General features: G+C 42.2%; 1 long non-coding RNA gene across 1 annotated transcript in view; it reads left to right on the top strand.

Annotated features, from left to right (window-relative positions):
* Positions 1–13,126, top strand: part of LOC109322568 — a 13,469-nt gene extending 343 nt beyond the window's left edge. Inside the window, exon 3 of the long non-coding RNA XR_002104406.1 lies at positions 13,116–13,126. This is a non-coding gene — a long non-coding RNA (uncharacterized LOC109322568). The remainder of the gene's footprint in view (positions 1–13,115) is intronic.
* Positions 13,127–16,457: the final 3,331 nt, after the last annotated feature.

Genomic DNA, 16,457 nt, shown 5'->3' with positions numbered 1-16,457 from the left:
GCGCAGGTACAGATGCTTCTTCTTGTTACAGTTATACAACAAACAAGGGGGTCTGTCCACTCACGAGGTTCGGCAAACAAGCCCTTGCTTTCTACCCCTGGGACTTGCCCAGGGATAGATGCGGCAGCCTGATGCCTAGTCCCAGAGTTGGGAGACAGCTTATGAAAAGGGATAACGAACAAACAAAACTGTAACTGAACACGGAGAAAGTTTGTGGTCCAGTGGGTAGCTGAAGTCGGTAGCCAGTTGAGAGATAGCGGGAGTCCGATGAGGTAATCCGAAGTCGTAACCAGGTTGAGCGGGCCGAAGGTCGAATGCCAATGGGTCGAAATGGAGAAACGGTATCGATGCGAAGCGAGAGGCAGGTGAGGAGGAGACCGGTAGGCCTAAGGGCCTAGCTAAGAGACAGCACTGTGACGAGCAGTCACTATCTCTAGCCACGCGGGTTGTCTCTGAGAGAGTCTCTGGCAAGCCAGTCTCTGTCACAGAGTTCCCGGGTCTCCCCCCGCAGGGAGGGGCTCAACAACTTTTCAAAGCAGTCCTGTGGCCAATCAGGCTGCTTGACTGAGTGAATTTTCCAGAAGGGTGACCTCATTCCAGTTAGTCTCTGAGCATGCCCAGCTGCAAGCTGTGAGGCAACCGAGTCTGCGCCAGAGAAAATGTAAGTCAGGCCTGAGTGACAGGCCAACAGGTCATGAAAAGGGCACCTGCAAGGCCCGTTGCCATGGTGCATGCCTGGCAGCTTCTGTCTTGGCAGCACACACAGAGCAAATTTCTCTCACAGCCAGCAAGAGAGGCTCCCCAGCTCCAGCAAGGATCTAAGCAGTGACCTGAGAGGTTCTCAGCTCTGCTCCCAGCTCTTCCAATAAGAGGCCAAGCAGCTCAACATGAGGCCAGGGCTCCAAGAGGTCAAGACCCCTAGCAGTTTGGAGCAGCACTAGCACTGGTGGTTGTGTGGTAGAGTTTCTGCCCATCATGTGGAAGAACTGAGTGTTTAAGTCCCAGTGGGGGTGACTTGGGGTTAGTGAAATAATAAGGAGGTATCTCTATTGCAGTAAAAAGGGGCCCCTGTGTTCTCCCCTCCAGGTACCTAGGCCCAATATTCCTTGTTATTTGAGATTTTGTGCCTTTTATATTTCACCAACCAGTATTGTTTGTTTTGCTGTTTGTGTTTTACATTTTGGTTAATCTGTCATTTGTCAACTGGATGAATATGTCTATGATTGTAAGTGTCTGACCTTTGTTGAATCCTGCCCACTTGGGGCGTTATAGTGTCCCCTATCCCCCCGGTTTATACTGGTTATGTTCCTAATACTGTTCTCTCATTAAAAGGTATATGGTTAAGTCACCATTGGTGGTCTGGCTCTGCTCAGTGTGGGGAGGAGAGTCCCTGCTTTGATCCCTTCAATTGGAGAGGGGGTACCTCTTGGAGTACCGCCTGGGTTACAGTAAGAAATGAATGCCAGTTAAAAGGATTTCCTTTTAATAGTATTTTGATTTAATTACACTGAAATGCAACATTATTTTATATCAGTGGAGGGAAACAATACATTTTTCGATTGTGTAACTCTGGCAGATTCAATAGATAATTAGCACTCCTGCTTATAAAAAAGAAGGAAAAAAAACCTGTTGATGATATGTTTTACTTTCACAGTGAGAGGCAGCCTATTATTCTGGCAATGTGGGGGGGTCTTCTTGTGAGTGCTGCTGCATATTAACATTTCTTTCCTTAGCTATTCCATTACCAGAGTGAAATGCCAACAGTAGTAATATGATAGCAGAGTAAATGTCACAAGCTAAAGGGACCGCAAGAATATATATTTGCCACCTGTAGAAATTGGTCTTTATTACAGTACAATGTAAAATTTATGAATGTTGCTCTAATATGCTGGATATGCCTGTCTGGTAATATCTGACATATATCAGTGTTAAAAGTCAGGCTCCTGCAACATCATCTCCCGTCTGTTTACTGTACAATTTCTAATGTTCTGTGGAGCTGTATGGTCACAGTAATGCACTGTCAAGTAGAGCAGGTAAAACTAGCTTCTGAATATTATTTATTGGCCTGTGAATGCAGATTACATGCACATTTTATTACCCACTAATTTACCACCTGCTGGCTGAAGGATGGTAAAAGTCTACTATTTGTTTTATAGGAATTCATTATGCCATTAACCTTTCACTCCTAGAGGCCATGAGAAAGAATTTTTTTCATTTAAATCACTCTTGTAATACTGATCTCAAAATGAAAACAGTGATTTATATCACCTCGCAGAAAGTCTAATAAAAATAAATTATTTCCTAATGCCATATACATTGCAATGTTTGCATAAACAAGTTAGTAGAATGAAAATACGGGTCTTAGTTTCTGGAGACTGTTTCGTTCTTTTCTAAAACATATCAAGTAAAATAATTCTTGTATTTGTTTTCTACCATTTCTAGTCCTTCCATGTTAAAACAAGGACATGGGCATAAATTATGTACTTTAAACATCCCTATATTATTTCTGAAGAAAAGAAAGTGTAGTCATCTCTATTTAACAACTGAAACAAGAAGTTTAAGTGTCATTTGGTGTTTATTGTGAAGAATAATTAAATGAAAGGTTATATCATTTAAAAAGCAATTCATAATTGTACAGAGTAGTAAAAGTATCCATAAATACTATTTTGGATAATTACTATAGTGGTCACACTAAAGTTGCTCATAGCTAGATGGTATTGAACACTAGCTTTTTGTCTGTGGCAATTATGCTCCATAGACCAATCTGGTACAATTTTGGGGTTTAGATTAAACAAATAATCAAAGTCATGATGAGCTTCCAGCTGAGCCTGTTCTCCTGTTCAGGTCTATCTGTGGGTGGTTTTCAGCAATATTTAGGCTTAAACAGAGTTAACAAAGTTTGAATTTTTTATTGAAAAGGCTATGTGGCTAGATTCTTAGCTGATATGTATCAACATGATTTCACTCTCTTCACTTCATAGAGTACATGTGCTGTCCTACCAATTTTAGAAGAGAAAATAACTTTGAAAGTCTAGTCAGTATTTTCATTCCATTAACTACGGCTTCACTCTGGCTGCACTGTTTTAAAAACCTGAATATTTGGTCATGTAAATATAAGTTAGGTTCAAAAAGAATATATTTTATTTAAAATTCCTTTAAAATTCACCTGAATTTGGAGAACACTAGGCATATCTACATGGGACTCTTAACTGTGCATTAGCATAATTTACTGTTAAGTAATCGGGTACATCTATCTACACATGCAGTAAACTTCCCTAATCCCAAGTAAATTTGCTACCTGCAAATACAAGTAGCAAATTTACTCAAGATTAGTAATGGTGCAGTAGCACTCATGTAGATGCCTGACTGGGAGCAAATCTACTACCAGTCAGCCATCCACCAGGGGGTGAGAGAGAGCTCCTTGTCCCTGGGAACTGCCTGCTGCCAGAGCAGGCTGTGCCACAGGGGCATGGGCAGGGACTAACTCACTGCTAGCTGCCAGCAGGACAGTTATCAGTAAGCTAGCTTCTAGCTGTCCCACCAGTGGAACAGGGTATGGGGCTGGGACCTTCCCCTCCCTGCATCTCTTTCCAAGAACCCCACCCCTGATTGGGGAGCCAGGGCACAGAGCTACCTGCTGCCAGGGTAGGAGGACATAGTCCCTGCCCCATCAGGCAGCCCCCTCAGGGCCAGAAGACATCTGCCTCCTGGTCTGATGTTCCCTGCCAGCCCCTGGGCTATCACCCAGAGGGAGCCTTGACCTTCCTGCCATGGTGGCATAGGCCCATTGCAGGGCTGCAGGAAGTTTGGTGCTAAAAGCAGAAAATATGCTGCCTAGTCCCTGCTTGTAACACCTGTGTGAAAACAGTTAATCTGCAGAAGTTTACTCCAGAGTAAACTGATCCTGGATCAAATGCATATCTAGACATTCCCACTGACACTTCATCTTTCATTACTGATTAAAACTTCAAACAAAATCATTGCTGTGTTTTTTACTCAAGTTCTGCATGGGGCATTCTCTTTATACAGTAAGTGGCTATTGCTTCTGGATACACTGAATTTTAGAGAAGAGTCAATAACTGCTAAGTCTAAGCTGTTCAAAAGTAATGAAAGGGTAAACCCATTCCATGATGGGTGTCATCAGCATGGAAGCAATATTTAACTGAATTTCAGAAAGTGGACAACCAGAGATTGAGACTGAAAAGTAAAGGAGAAGGGACTTACCTAAGTTTGAATCTTTCCTAGTGTTTTAAATGTAACTCCTAATAAAATTCTTAATCCTCACAGCTGAACACAAAAGCACCTAGATATATAATACTATAACAAAATATCAATATGCCTGAGATTTTAGCTTGAACTGTGTGACAACCTATGAAGGAAGGTTGATGCAAATGAAATGTTTTAGAATTCTTCCTGGTATGTTTTCCACAGCTTTCTGTTTGCCTGCATGTTCACTGACATTCTTTAAATTAGTGCCAATTAAAGCAAAAAGGAAAACTGCTTGTTCTTCACATAGTATTCAATTTTAAACTAGTGGAAGGAAACTTGTCTTCTATGTATGAAACAGTTTTCCATGTGATTTGTCTTCTTCAGATCTTTTTCACTGTTATGTTTGTAAAAGTTTTCTGCATGGTTTTAAAGGATGTGTTACTTTACAATAATCATTGTTTTCTATGAACAAAAGAACTACCAGTTAATAACTAGAATTTAATAGAACTTTGCATGAGGTGGAGATCAACATACCTTAGGGAAAGTTGTTTGCAACCCTCACAGTGCTACATGTTACTCACTAGGCATGTCTACATATGCTATTAAAGGTTTACTGAACAGTGAAATACTGCAGAGTAAGATTTCCCTGGGAGCACATCTACACATGCTCTCTGTTGGGTGTAGCCCAATACAGGGTTGCTTCTACTTGCTCTTGCCCCCAGCAGCAGCCAGGGGAGCTCCAGACTCCCCCAGGGTGCTAGCTCAGAGGCTGGCAGGGAGCATGGGGCCAGTTCCTATGTACACGGAGTCTGAAGAGCTCTACCAGCTGCAGTGGCAGCTATCTCTTTGCCTCGTACACATGAGGAGGGGTTCTGATCTGCATGGGGCTGGGAGACAGCTGCCACTACAGAACTCTTCTAGCCCTGTGCACAGGCGGATAAGCCCCATGCCCAGTAAGCCTTCTCTGTGCAGCCCAGGGCTGGCCAAGAGCTGTCCTGCTTCTGAGGCAGCTCCCAGCCAGCTGCCCCCCAGAATGGGAACAGTTTCCAACTAGCTCCATTATGCCTAGGGAAATCCCCCTACAGCCCAGAGCTGACTGGGACCTGCCTCAGAAGAGACAGATCTCAGCCAACCCCAGGCTGCACTGGGAAGCAGGGAGCTCTTAAGTCCCTGTGCTGCTTGGTTCCCAGCTCCTGTGGGGAGTCAGGAGCTGAACAGTGCCAGGATATGGTGGGCAGAGAGCTATCTGATTCAGGCACTACTTGGCCTCCAGCTTCTGGGGGGAACTGGAAGCTGAGTAGCACCAGGACCAGGGTACTTTCCCATCCTTTGCAGACCCTATTGTTGGGGCTGCCTGAGAGCAAACTTACTCCCTGTCAGTGTTTACACATGTGCTTCTGTGCAGAATCTACTGTGCAGTTAGTTTACTACCTGTAAAGACAGGTAGTAGCTAACTGTGCAGTAGACTATGTAGACTTTGACACTTTAATGAGCAGTAGATTAGTCTACCATGCAGTAAAGCATCTCATGTAGACACACTCATGATGACTTAATCTGATGACTTAATCTGTGGCCTCTTTCTTCCTCATATCATTTTGTTTTGTTATTGGCTCTTTGTTCAGGTTTTTCCCCATACTATTATGGGGTTATTAAGTTATTGCTCAGTGAAGGTGTTTGATGCATTTTTCTTCTGTTCTTCAGTTTAGATTTAGACTACAGGCTAAATAAAGCAAATAATGATAACATACAAGACAAAACAAACAAAAATCCCACCTATAATATTCCCACCTATTTAAATCCAAGGCATAGAAAACTTAATTTTGGAAGCAAGTTTAAAAAAATGGTTTGAGCAGATCTTTTAAAAAGAAGTAGAGCAAATTTAAATGGTGAATTGCATGAGGAAAAATCATGCCAAATCTCCTGTCCTCATGCTCCCTCCCACCCCCAAAAACCTTCCACAGGCCTAATTCTATACTATTTTCTGCTTTGCAAAGTCATAATACTGATGAAAATTACTAGAAGATAATGGTGACACTGATGTGGAAATCACGACAGGATCACTGCTGGGCTAACAGAAGCGCTTTATTTTTCATGGCCAGGGGAGAAGAAGCAAGGGCTGCTAATTCTCTGCAGCAGTAGAGCAGAGACTCTGTTTTGTACTTGTGAGAAAAAGACACACAGAAGCCTCCCTTTGAATACATTCTTGGCAGTCTGATAATAAATCACCTTGGAGTCGTGACTAAACGTGTTTTCTCCAGCTGTCTCCCAGTAAGTTTATCTCAAGGTTTCTTTGTTTTTTTGGCCTTTACTTATGCTGCTTATTATGACCTAACTTTATTTTGCTTGCTCCAGTGCTTTTCCTCATCAACACTTTATATCCATCACACACTGATGTGAATGACTACAAAAGGTAGAATATAGTGGAGAATTTGGCCCAAAGAATGACCTCAGTTTAACATAGAATCTAACATGTGCAGGGTGGCTTTCTGAAAATCTGGATTCTTATTTAGAAGCCTACAGATGTATTCTATGCCTAAGTTTAAGCATGCAAATCTGAAAAGGTTGGAGAACACTCAATGTTTTGTAGGTACAGAATATGATTTATTTTAATCCAGGATTTCAATTACTTACTAATGTGTCATTAGTAACGTTACGCTCCTTTAATTTTTTTATCTGTATTGTTGTTGGAGCTAATAATGAAAACAGTGAACTGCAAACATTGTATGTGAACATTATTACAAGCATCAATAATCACAAATTACAGCAATCTGTAAGAAAACAACTGATGGAAGATAAACAGTTATACCCTAAAAGATTATTCTGCAATCTCCCTTTGTTGCAGATTTCAAAACAAAAGTTCCTCTCTTTAAAAAAGAAAGAAATGCATATATATTAACTTTAGTTCCCACTGGTATTGGTAACAACTTCTCAAGCAACCAGGGGCTGCAATCAGGGTAAGCAGTTTGCAGGTGGTTTGCTAGGGGTGAGAGGAGTAAGGGGGAGAGAAGCCAGGCACCAGGCAGCATATATGTCCCAGGAAAGGTAAGTGATCCAGCTGCCAGTGCCTTTGGTTTGTTTGGTGGGCTGTGTGTGTTTGTGGTGTGTGCTCTGAGAAACTGTGAGTGTTGCTGACTGAGTGAATGCTGATTGCTGAATGATTGCTGCCTAGGCCTGACAGAAGCCCTAGTGAGTGGGTGGAGCTGGTCCAGGCACAGCAGGGTATAAAAAGTGACTTCCCAGGTGATGAGGGAACCAGTGACTAGGGAGCCAGTGAACAAGGTAAACAGTTTGCAGGCCATTTCCAAGGCCATGTCATGGCCCCCTGCCTTTTTGAGAGGCAAGCCTTTCAGCCTGATGTGATGAAGCAGGAAAAAAAGGAATCCTTTGGAGACAATGATCAATAAACAGGGCAGCTTCCAGGTGAGTTTGCTAAGGAAGGTGTGCTTGGAAGAAGAGCCTTAAGAGAAAGAAGGCAAATTAAGAGACCCATGGGAATGGCTGGGGGACACTGCCTCTGCTTGCACATGTGCAGTTTCTGTCCAGGCAGGACCACTCACCATGGAGGCTTCCACTGAGGTACAGGTTTGGCACTGTGGGGATGTGGCTTGCAGGTTCCTTCCAGGGGCGGCCAGGTCAGAGAGTGCCTGTGGTGTGAGAGGTGCCTCCTGGTGGTGTCTCTTAGGGAACAGGCAAAAGAACTACAGGAGGAGGTGGCAAGGCTCTGAAGCATCCTGTGCCATGAGGAGTTTATCAATTAGATGCTGGAGGAGACCTCCATGACTGTAAAGGAAAAATCCTAGAGGCAACACTAGACAAGAGAAAGGACATGGACACCCAAAAGGGTGGAAGATGGAGGCTTGTGACTTGTGGCAGCAAGCAGAGATATTCATCACTGCCTGCAGTGGTTTGTCTAGAGAACAGATATGCAGTTGTAACAGTAAAGAGGGAGGAGCATGTTCCATTGGTAGAGAAGGACAGGCCAGGCCTCACCAAGGTGGGAAGGATTGAGATGACTGCCACCAAGAAGAAGAAACAGGTTATGTGGTTAGAGACTCCTTTCTGCAGAGGCTGAGGTGTCCAGCTGCCAACCTGACCCGTTGTCTCAAGAGGTCTGCTGTTTCTCCAGAGCCCAGATCCAAGATGTCATGGAGGGACTACCTAGGCTCATCCAGCCATCTGATTACTAACCCATGTACTTATCCATGTGAACACCAATGATACTTCCAGGGGAAACCCTGAGTGTATCAAGACTGACTACAGAGCTCTGGGTCCAAGGATGAAGGGGTCTGGGGTTCAGGTTTTGCTCTCATCAATCCTTCCAGTCAAGAAAAAGGGCCTGGGCAAGAGATGATGTATCCTTTAGATCAATACCTGGCTGCACAGATGGTGTCACCAGCAGGGCTTTGGCTTCTTCAACTCTGGGATGTTTTTTCAAGAAGAATGATTGTTGGGAAGTGATGGGATCCACCTGATGAAGACAGGGAAGAGCATCTTCACAGACAGGCTCTCTGACCTAGTGAGGAGGGCTTTACACAAGGTTCACTGGGGAATGGAGACCAAAGCCCTGAGGTAAGTGGGAAAGTGGGAGACCTGGAGGAAGAGCAAGCTAGAGGAAGCAACAAGGTATGTGCTTTTATACTTCCTGAGAAATCATAGCAATCAACTAATTACCTCAGGTGCCTGTACACAAATGAATGGAGCCAGAGAAACAAGCAGGAACAATTGGAAGTCCTTGCATAGTCATGGAATTATGACATGATTGGAATGACAGAGACCTGGTGGGAGCTCACATGACTGGATTACTGTCATGGATGGGTATAAACTGCTCAGGAAGACAGACAGGGGAGAAGAGAAGGAGGAGTTGCACTTTATGTAAAAGAGCTATATGATTGCTCAGAGCTCCAGTATGAAACTGGAGATATGTCTTTTGAGAGTCCCTGGGTTAGGGTCAGTGGGGAGCTAAATAAGGGTGATATCATAGTGTGGGTCTGCTATAGACCACCAGACCAAGATGAAGTTGTGGATGAAGCTTTCTTCAAACAGGTAGTGGAAGTTTCCTGATCACAAGCCCTGGTTTTAATGGCGGACTTCAATCACCCTGACCTCTGCTGGGAGGCCAATACAACATTACTCAGGCAATCTGGAGAGTACTGAGGACTGCTTCCTGGTGCAAGTGTTGGAGCAGTCAATTAGGGGCTATAATCTTCTTGATCTGCTGTTCACAAACTAGAATGAATTGGTGGGGAATGTAGTAGTGGATGATGACTTGGGGAACAGTGACCACAAGATGATAGAGTTCAGAATCCTGAGGAAAGTAAGGATGGAGAGCAGCAGAGTAAGGACCCTGAACTTCAGAAAAGCAGGCTTCAACTCATGCAGGGTACTTGTGGGCAGGATCACTGGGAAGCCATACTGAGGGGGAGAGGAGTCCAGGAGAACTGGTTGTACTTTAAAGAATTCACCAAGGACAAGTCATGCCTGTTCAACCTGATTGCCTTCTAGGATGAGATGACTGGCTCTGTGGATGCAAGGAGACTGGTGGATGTGGTGTACCTTGATTTTAGCCACCGTCTCCCTCAGTATTCTCACAGGAAAGCTAAGGGAGTATAGGCTGGATTAATAGACTGTAAGGTGGATAGAGAACTAGCTGGCGCATTGGGCTCAGTGAGTAGTAATCAGTGGCTCAATGTCTAGTTGCTAGCTTGTATCAAGTGGACTGCCCCAGAGATTGGTCTTGGGGCCAGTTTTGTTCAATGTCTTCATCAATGACCTGGAAGATGTCATAGAGTGCAGCCTCAGCTAGGCTGCCAATGGCACCAAGATGGGGAGAGTAGTAGATATGCTGGAGGGTAGGGCTAGGATTCAGAGTGACCTAAATAAATTGGAGGATTGGGCCAAAAGGAATCTCATGAGGTTTAACAAGGACAAGTGCAAAGTCCTTGCACCACTACAAGGTGGGGGCTAACTGGCTGGGCAGCAGCTCTGCAGAAAAGGACCTGAGGGTTGTAGTGAACAATAAGCTGAATATGAACCAGCAGTGTGCCCTTGTTGCTAAGAAGACTAACAGAATACTGGACTGCATTGATATATGTGTTACCTGTAGGCCAAGGGAAGTGATTATTCCCCTCTATTCAGTGTGGGTGAGACCACATCTGGAGTACTGTGTTCAGTTCCCCCCCATCCCCGAAAGAATATGGACAAATTGGAGAGAGTCCGGTGGAGGGTGAAAAAATGGTAAGGGGGTTAGGGGACATGACTTATGAGGAAAGGCTCAGGGAACTGGGTTTATTTAGTCTAAAGAAAAGCAGACCAAGAGGGGATTTAATAGCAGCCTTCAACTACCTGAAGCATGGTTCAAAAGAGGGTGGAGATGGACTGTTTTCAGTGGTGGCAAATAACAGAAAAAGGAGCAATGGTCTCAAGTTGCAGAAAGGGAAGTTTAGGTTACATATTAGGAATAATTTTCTTACTAGGAGAGTAATAAAACACTGGACCAGGATACCCAGAGAAGTGGTGGAATCTCCATTCTCGTTTTCAAAACCCAGCTAGACAAATCTTTGACTGAGATGATCTAGTTGGGGATGGTCCTGCTTTAAGCAGGGGGTTGAACTAGATGGCCTCCTGAGGTCCCTTCCAACCCTTTCCATGATTCTTGTTAGCTGAAGGTTAGTGATATCTGTTTTGATCTCCTGGACAAAACACTAAGTTTCAAAAGTTTGGAGAATACAGCCCTATCTGGTCCAAGAGAGTCTTAGCATGCTAATGTTTATGGTTTGTTCCAAGTCCTTGTTTGCTTAGTTATCCCTTATGAATTTCTTAGGTAGAGAATTTAGAGTTTCTGTCTATAAATGGGGTTTATGTTATTATTGCGTGAGCTGATGATACTGTGATTTAATTATTTTAAACACCTAAATCACAAAATAACTAACAATCCCCTTCCATCCCTGCAAAAAAAAAAAAAAAAGACAACCAACAAACCCAACAACCCAGTATAATCCTACACAAGCAGCCAACAATCTATTTGCATTTGGTACCTACAATTTGGCCTACAAGTTTACCTAAACCAGAATTTCCCAACATGTGTGAGGGCTGGCTGCCTGGCTCCAATGTGATTCAAATGTGATTTCAAAATGGCTGAAACTGGTTTAAAATGAACCTGGTTAAAAGTATTATCATACTTAATACTGGGTCAAATTGGTTTATGAAACTTCTGTCCCATACCCCTTACTGGTTCAAGTTAAATCACAGTCTCCTAGCATCCCAGCATGCTTTGTAGCCATGGGCTGGATTGTGCTATCTGCTTCTGCAGAGAAGGGTTGGGGGGCAGAGAGAGAGAGAGGTAGGGACAGGTCCCCTCATTTCCCCAAGCAAACCTTGGGTGGGGTCTGGAGCCAGGGAAGGGAGGTTAAAGCCCCCTTCACAAAGTGGATCTGCCCTGGTAAACTTACTGAAAGTTAATGCTGGCTGAGACTACAAACTACAAATTCCAGAGGCATCTGAAAGCAGGAAGAGGAAGTAATGAGTAACCCTGCAGAGTCTTGCTTCTGTGATGCTGGACTGCAAATCCCAGAGACCTGGGGGCATCAGGAAGCAGAAGTGAATATACAGTCCATACTGGCTATGTGCAAGAGAGACTCCCAGCTTCTGGCCTGAGCCACTGCAGGCATGTGGCTGCATTTCCAGAATTAAAGGTAAATGTGTGTCCAGTTGTTTCTCCGTTTAATCTTTGCAGCTTAAACTAACCTGCAAAGACTGAATTGATTCAGGCTTGGACTTTTTGACTGTCTGTACTTAGTCAATGCAATGTCCCCAAAGCACATTAAGATGATTAGGTTCAGGACAAAATAGAGGAGCCGTGGTCATTTTCAGTGCTGTTGGGATTGTTTCTAGTTTTTATCCCTTTTAATCTGTCTAATAAAGATGCATAAATGGTCCAGGGACCAGAATCCAGAACTCCCTCTTCCCAAGATGAGTGCCCAAAGTACTAGACAAGTTAAGTTCCCTTTTCACTGAGCTATGAATATTTTGTTTAGCTACCCAGCTTTAATAGAAGGAATGGAGGGTTCTTCTCCCCAAACTATTTTTAGCCAGATCATGTGTGAATTTTACTAGGAAATGCAGGATGTGGGTTTGAAGGATCTCTACTGACAATTCTAACTTGCAGCCCTGAGTTCAGTGTTTAAACTTTGAAGAGAGGCAGAAATTCAGACATACTTTTATATGATAACTATTTCATATTAGTTAGCTCCAGGAAGCTCCCCATTCAGTTTACAGTTTCTCCGAATTGCCCTTCAGAAGCTCCTGCTGACTGTATAGGAAACATTGGTGAATACTCACTAAGACTCCCTCTTGGGGTAAGGTGCCAATTTAGACTTTGCCCTCTTTGAAAATGGTACTTATTCACCTAGGGTATATACATGCAGTGAAGCTGTTCTGATGCATTGTAATTAAAGTGCATCTGAGCGGACTTGATTAATCAAGTCTTGATTGATCAAGGGGTAATTGCCGCACTCCAGCAGACTCAAGCATCACATGTATCAGCATCCCCATACTGAAAAATGGTGGTGGAGGCACCTTAGCTAAAGTTTGTTTGACGAGCTTTAAAGTGTCCCCGCTGCTATTTTTCAGTGCAGAGATGCTGATACATGAGACGCTCTGGGCACTTTAATTAGAGCGGCTCTTGGAGCTGCTCAATTAAAATCCCCCTCTGTACTCCAGGAGTGTGTGTATAAACATCCTTAAGTGTTACCGTGCTAATAGAACCTAGCTTTTGATGGACTTGTTGACAGATTGCCCCTTGCAGACAATGCCACTTTTGAAGAGCTCTTATTCTATAAACTGAATTATGCATCTAGTGGGAGCAGGAATAGCCTGGTAGGTCATGTGGTAAAGTAGGACTTCCAAAGGGCCTGCAGGTTGACACCTCTTATTAATTGACAGTGTTACTCCCCTTTAAAAATGTCATCTTTATGCCATTTCAAGGAGCATCTGGGACTGTTTTGGAGGGTATCACTTTGTTACCTGGTCCTGTTTTATGCAAATTAGAACATGTCTATGCTTTTCAGTACCCATTTCCATACCTAAGAATATCATCCAGAAATGTTAGCTACCCATTAACTTTGGTAAATATAAAATTAAACCTTAAATTAATTTTAGGCAGCATTATCACTGTAAATTACACATACAATATTTATATAGCTAAATACAGGAAGTTAGCACCACATAATGGTATGGTAGTTTGCAAACACTGACAAATTTCCTTGCTACCCTGATGTAGCTAGTTAGCAATTAGAAATATATTTTTATTAATCTTTTTTAAACTCTAGAGGAATTTTTTAAGCCATCCTGATTCTTATGTCCTGTTTGCAGCAGCTTGTTCTGAGATTTCATGTTGCTGAATAAAACTCTGAATTTAAATCTTTGGGATGATAAAATCTGAATCAGCAAAATTTGTTCCTAAGGAAATGGAGATTCTTTGTGGGATAAAAGAATCGGCATTTCCAGAGATGGAGTAAAATTTGTGTTTGTCAGCCTTCAGTACTCTCTGTGGAATAGCCTTTTGCCTGTAGGACAAAGGATGAACAACTCAAGAATTTCTATTGGAAGAAGAGAAAAGTTAAGTAGCTACATGTAGGAGTGAAATGACAGGCTGATAAAATGGTTGTTTAAAGTCTTGAGATGGATAGAAAAGAAACAGTAGTTCACTAAAATGTCTAATTTTGCAGCACCATGGTACAGTGATTGGGAGAATATCTTGGGGTTTCCTTTCTTCCAAGTTTCAAATACATTTTGAATATACAAATTTAATCTGATCCTTTCTGGGATTACATTTAGACCATGTTTGTTGCCTCGTATGCAAATGAATTCTGAATCAGGAACTCATCTCACTCTACCTTTTGAATGGAGTGATTCTGCTATATTTTCAGGAGAACTGCATATTTCTGGTGTTTTTCCCCTTATCACACCTCAGTGCATGGTTGAAACTTTTAATTATTTACACCTCACTGAGCTCTGCTATTTGTCACTATACTTCCCATGGAGCTTGGTATTTTTAGTTGCTTACTCCATGATAGCACACCAATTGAGTACATCTGTACTAAAAAGAGGTTGGATGTCAAGTGGCAAGGGTGGTAGTTTCAGGTGTGCATCTATTTCTCATTTATAATAACAGCATGTTGTGAGGTTTAGAACATTAAAGATTGTGAGGGTGACAGGGTCCATACTAGTAAGAAAGATTAAAACAGTATATTAAATCTAATGGTATTAAATGGGGACATTGGTGGGTACATTAGATAAGATTTAAAAAAGTCAAAACAAAATATTACCCCCCCCCAAATTTAGAAAAGATATATAAACCAGGTTATAAGTCATTCTGTACCTATACTTCCCCTACAATTTATGTCATGCTTGCCTATTTCAGCTTTGTTATATTATCCTCCAAAGTATTTGTCACCGAGTCTTCAGACAGACAACTGATCTGATGCAGTGTGGCAATCCCTGTTGCCATCTTGCATTGTTATTGTAACTCCTGATAATGGACATGATAGTAACTGCATTTGTTTGTTTTGTGTGCTGCTTCTATAAGACAGGCTTGAGCTAAAGCAATAAAATGCAAGTAAAATTGGTCATAAACCATTTACGTCTCTCACAAAGTCATGTTATTGGGAGGTATTTTGGGAGAGGGGGTGAACTCAAGTATAATTCATGAAACAACCGATAGATATATGTTTCATAGAGTAATGTCTAGCTGGATAAATTGCTTACCATCTTAGCTGTAGTGACTAAACTGATTGCGCAGATTTGTCTGTAATAAAACACATTACTGGTAAGTATGTTCACATTAATCTAATATTATATCCTTTAAAGAATGTAACAATATACAGTTGATTGTGGCACTTATATTTTAAACAGTAGAAGGTTCTAGGGTTGTGGCAAGATTGTCCAAAACTAAACGCAGAGTAGAAGCTGATGAGCAAAAGCAATTCGGAAAGATTAGTTACTGGAATTCTTATTTTGCAGCAAATGCAGAAAGGCATTAAAACAGACAAGTACATTAACAAATTTAAAATAAGCTTTTTATTACTTAATATTTTTTCACTGAAATGCAAAGCTTGGCTCTCTAAGTAAAGCTGAAAGTGGAAATCTCAGCAGCACTGCATTAATTTTTCAAGCCTTAATGCGCCAGACAGGGAATAAGTTATTACATCTGTTGCCCTCTGGGAGGAAGAATGAAAAGCACAAAAATGATTCTTCACCGTTAGGATGGAATAACTGAATAATAGCTGATATAAGCAGTGGAGTCACAGAAGAAAAGCTTACAGCAGCTTTTGTGTCATCATTAGGAGCGTACAACTAGTGCAGCAAGATTAGGAAACATGGCAGGGCTTATTTGTTCTTCTCAAGGGGCCCTTTACAATTATGGGAGAATTTCAAATGAGCATCTCATACACTGCTGATGGTAATCTATGTGAGAGATACTCCTTATTCATGTTGAAATTACAGCTTGTATGCATTTTTTTAAGATCCACAGGAGAAAATATAATTGTCCCTGTAAGCTCCTGAGAACAATATGGTAGTTCAAATGGGGGTGTTTCAGAGCTGGTTAGCAAGTTGTACCTGTCATGGTAGAGTGAAAGGTTGGCTCTTGGATAAATTACTGAAGAAAAGGAAATACATCCATGAAGTCCTTGTCTTTCTGAGAGAGAGAAACATTTACTGGATTCTGCTAAAAAGCCACGGGTGCCTTTTGTTAACCATCTTCTTCTCCAGGCAATGAAGTTATTTTTGTATAAAGCTTCGCAATTGCTAAAATAATGTGGCCTGGGAAAACTAACTCTAATCTGGGATGAAAAAAGGTGTGGGACTCGCATTTAATCACACGCGCAGGTGGAAAGGGAATGCATATATGCAACTCTCTTGGAAACTGCCACAACTTATTTTAAGTTACTTATATAGCCCACCTACTGCACAGCATGAAGGCTTATGACTTGGCTGTTGTACAGAGGATTTCAGGAATAGCCCTATTATATGGCTTTGAATAACAGTCTAGTTATTGGTGTTCCAGATATTAGAAAGTCTCCCACTGCAGCTTCCACGTGCTATTGAAATGAAGAGTAACAGCAGAAAGGCTGATCTCATAACAGTACAACAGGGATAATGATCATGATGCCAGAATGAGGGAGAGGCTAAGGGAAGTATAAATTATTTTTAAAATGGCTGTTTCTTCTGCAGATTGTTGGACTCAACAT

Source organism: Crocodylus porosus, unplaced genomic scaffold (genome assembly GCF_001723895.1).
Source record: "Crocodylus porosus isolate Cpor-Errol unplaced genomic scaffold, CroPor_comp1, whole genome shotgun sequence".
Lineage (NCBI taxonomy): Eukaryota > Metazoa > Chordata > Crocodylia > Crocodylidae > Crocodylus > Crocodylus porosus.
Note: the sequence above shows the minus strand (reverse complement) of the source record. Positions and strands in the feature narration are given on the sequence as shown.